General features: G+C 31.8%; 1 long non-coding RNA gene across 1 annotated transcript; it reads left to right on the top strand.

Moving 5' to 3' along the window:
* The first annotated feature begins 2,314 nt into the window (after window positions 1-2,314).
* On the top strand, window positions 2,315-2,842 carry LOC134250788 (uncharacterized). Its single transcript, XR_009988601.1, has 3 exons — window positions 2,315-2,374; window positions 2,539-2,619; window positions 2,733-2,842. It is a non-coding gene; the product is annotated as an uncharacterized LOC134250788 (long non-coding RNA).
* Window positions 2,843-3,678: the final 836 nt, after the last annotated feature.

The following is a 3,678-nucleotide window of genomic DNA, read 5'->3' on the forward strand; positions in this document are numbered from 1 at the left end:
GCCGTAAGTGCCGAGCATAGGCCTAAATTTGCAGCCCTTCACCGGCAATGGTGACGTGTCCATATCAGTGAAATATTCTGGAGAGGGACGTTAAACAGTATACAATCAATCAATCAAACTATTGATAGATAGATAGTACCTGGGCAAACAATCTTCACTGTCCCCTTTTGGAGTTTTGTTTATATAAAAAGCCTTTGCGGAAGAATATGTGGGTTTTTATTTATATTTTTATTCATTATCATTTATTTTTTACTTTGACACGATTGACACGAATATGCATTTACCAAAACCGAGTCAGACTTGATTGAACATTAGATTGCTTTCAAAATACTTTGATAAAATACAAATAAGTTAATCGTTACGTCATGACAGAGGTTTTTAACGATGACCTATATATGACGTCATAGTTAAGTTTTGTTTACAAAAAAGCGATGGAAATGCATCTCGTGAGTAAAAATTTATAATGCTAATGATTTGTTAATGATTAGTAAAAGTAAACGATATTTCATTGATGTCTGTAATTTTTTTTTTATTAAACCTTTAAAATACTATTTTTGATGTTTGGTTGTTTAAATGAAAGACAGATAGGAATTCTGGAACACCTTATAATACTGCATTAAAAAATTCAAAAATTATCAGTACTTTGCAAATGTCGATAATTTTCATAGTTAACAATTTGCTTAATTCTGGAAATTATTTTTTTACCATTGCAGCTAGGACACAGAAATAATTCTGGACTTCGGAGATGAAGCCGTAAAAGATCTGGTGAGTATATTAATTAGAATAGCTAATTTTTGCAAATTTAAACAAGATAAAATGCTAGATTTAAGCCCTTCGGGAAAACTACACTGTATCTTGTGTCTAGAAGTTCCCTATATGCATCATTCACGTATAAAATATTTTGTTGAAGAGAGTCAACGTTAAGAGTTCAAATTACAAAAGTATTATTGAAAAATGAGAGAGAGAGAGAGAGAGAGAGAGAGAGAGAGAGAGAGAGAGAGAGAGAGAGAGAGAATGAGATTCATGTAAAAAGCGTCTTGATTTATTTGTTAGAAATCAAAGAAAGAGATACTAAAGTTTGAAAAAAGCTGGGTGGATATGGTGGAGGAAGCGGAACTGCAACAGCTAATGCAGGGCTTTAGAAATATCTGATATGATTCATTTGATTATTTTTAGTTTAACGCCCTTGCCAATTTTTTCACTTATATGGAGACACTATCATTAATCTGAGTAAATACCAGTACATAAGAGAACTATTTTAGTTTACAAATGAGCACAATTTGAAATATCCTGAAATTTACCTTTAAAAATGTCTGAAATGTATATTATGTATAATTTTTTAAAATAAATATTTACTTTTATTAAATATAATCTATTAAATAATTTTAATAAGGATTACGAAACAGGCAAAGACCATGTACACCCTCTCCTTCTATAATAGGCCAATGTAATATCTTTCATGAATGTAACAAATTAATTTATTTATTTCAAAAACTTTCATTTATTGTTTCGTAAATTGTTTATATAGGAAAATTTATCCAAGGTAGAAGATATATTGAAAGTCATGGATTCACAGATCAAGTCTAAAGAAGAAATGCAAAAAGAATTTAAGGTACTGTATACAAGACTTATTATGAAGTTGTAAAATGATATAAGTCTGCTCTTTGTAGACCAGCTTGATTAATGTTACAATGTTAATGTTACAATTGTATTAACAGAAAGATTCCCCCTAAAAATATCGTCAAGCTAAGAAGCACATTTATTGGCATTGAAAAATTGAGGAAAATGTGGAATCCCATCCACCGGGAACTGATGGTAAAATTTTCAGAAACATATGCTCTTGTACCCAATTATCTTACAGTTAAACTTGGTTATCACAAAGTCACGGGGATCTACGAAATAACTTCACTTTACCCATAATTCGTAATATCCGTTTAAGATATTCGTTAAATTTTTATAGGTGGGGATCCAAGATAACATCCCTATATCCGTAAATTCGCAATATCCGTGTTCGTACTAATAGAGTTTTACTGTATTATTTTTTGGAATTAAATGTTCATGATATAAAAATTGATCTATATCTGATAATTTATTATACAGGCATTTTTTACTACAAGAGTTCAAGAGCTCCACCATCAGACGAAGATCATGTCAGAGTTGTTAAAAGAACTTAAGGTAAACATGCCAAAAATATTGGTTGCAATACTTCAGAAACTGAAAATGTGGGCAATTTTCCAAGTTTTAAAAAGGTAAACTGTTCATTACTCTTGATAAATTTTGATTTTAGGTAGTGGCATCAAGAGAACTTGACAACAGAAATGAGAGATTGGAAAGAAGGCAGACTACTTGGAGAGGAATACATAAAGAGTTGATGGTAAGTTTTCATCTGTTTATCCTTTATGTTATATTTTTGTTATATTTGATTTAATATGTTCTCAATTTTAATGATCCTGTCTTGTTTGTCTTGTGTTTGTTTTAATTTGATTATTTAATACTTTATGATATTAAAAGATCTTTATTTTATCATTTATTAGACAGGAAGCTTTGATTCAAAGAGATCAGGACAAACTAAAAATCCACCATCAGAAGATCATGTCAGAGATGTTAAAAGAGCTGCAGGTAAACACATGTGTAAGCCAAATGTTACTGTTATTAGATACAAAAATGTTGACGATTAACAAATTTTTACACAGGTTCAGTAAAAATAATTTTTGATGAATTTTGATTTTCAGGTTTCGGCATTAATGGATTTTGAAGGAAGAATTGCAAGAGAAGAAAAGAGGCAAACCATACACAAAGAGCTGATGGTAAGTTTTCAATGCTTATCCTTATCTTATATATTCTTGTATTTTTATGCCCCGCCATGAATATGACAGGGAACTATTCCCCGAGGGCTTTCCCGAGGGGAAAAGTCCCTGTCAAGGGTTTGATAAAAGAGCTATCCCACTCACAACCAGTGGATAAGCGTTTTATTATACTGATGTATGATATAATTTCTGAGGTTTGAATTTTTTGATGTAAGATAATACTGCAAGAATAATCTGAAATCCTTATGATGTCACAATGCTACTGAAGTCATTATGACATCATCAGTCAATAGATTATCATTTATCACTGGAAATCAAAATTGGAGGCAAAAATTGGGTGGATAGCAAAAAAACTATACTCCAGGGTGTTATGCATGAACTATAAAAGATTTTTCCTTCTGAACTTTATATAGGAAACATTTTAACAGAGGTATAATGCATGTAAATATTGATGAGAGCTATGCAACTGCATCAACATATTTTTTACCTTTCCTTTGACCTTGACCTCACTTTTCTTAGATTAGTGTTTAACTCAGTTTTAAACATATCATTCAGACAAGGTGGTGTTATCAAACTTCACATGTTGATACAAACTTGCACGGATGATGCATCTATGGATGGACACTACCAGACTTGCTTCGGATGCTGGATCTGACCTACATTTTCCAGATGAGTGACCAGGTTAAAGTTTTTGGAGCAGGTCCATTCCTAAGGAACCATAAGCCTTACTTGGACCAAACTTGCATGAATGATGTAAAGAGATTGAAACTACCAGACTTGCTTCGGATGCTGGATCTGACCTACATTTTTATTCCCTATAACTATAAGCCCTACCTGAACCAAATTTGCATGTATGATGCATCTAGGGATG

The sequence above is a fragment of the Saccostrea cucullata genome, unplaced genomic scaffold (genome assembly GCF_032062105.1).
Source record: "Saccostrea cucullata isolate Sc308-1 unplaced genomic scaffold, CSIRO_AGI_Scuc_v1 ctg4891, whole genome shotgun sequence".
In the NCBI taxonomy this organism is placed as follows: domain Eukaryota; kingdom Metazoa; phylum Mollusca; class Bivalvia; order Ostreida; family Ostreidae; genus Saccostrea; species Saccostrea cuccullata.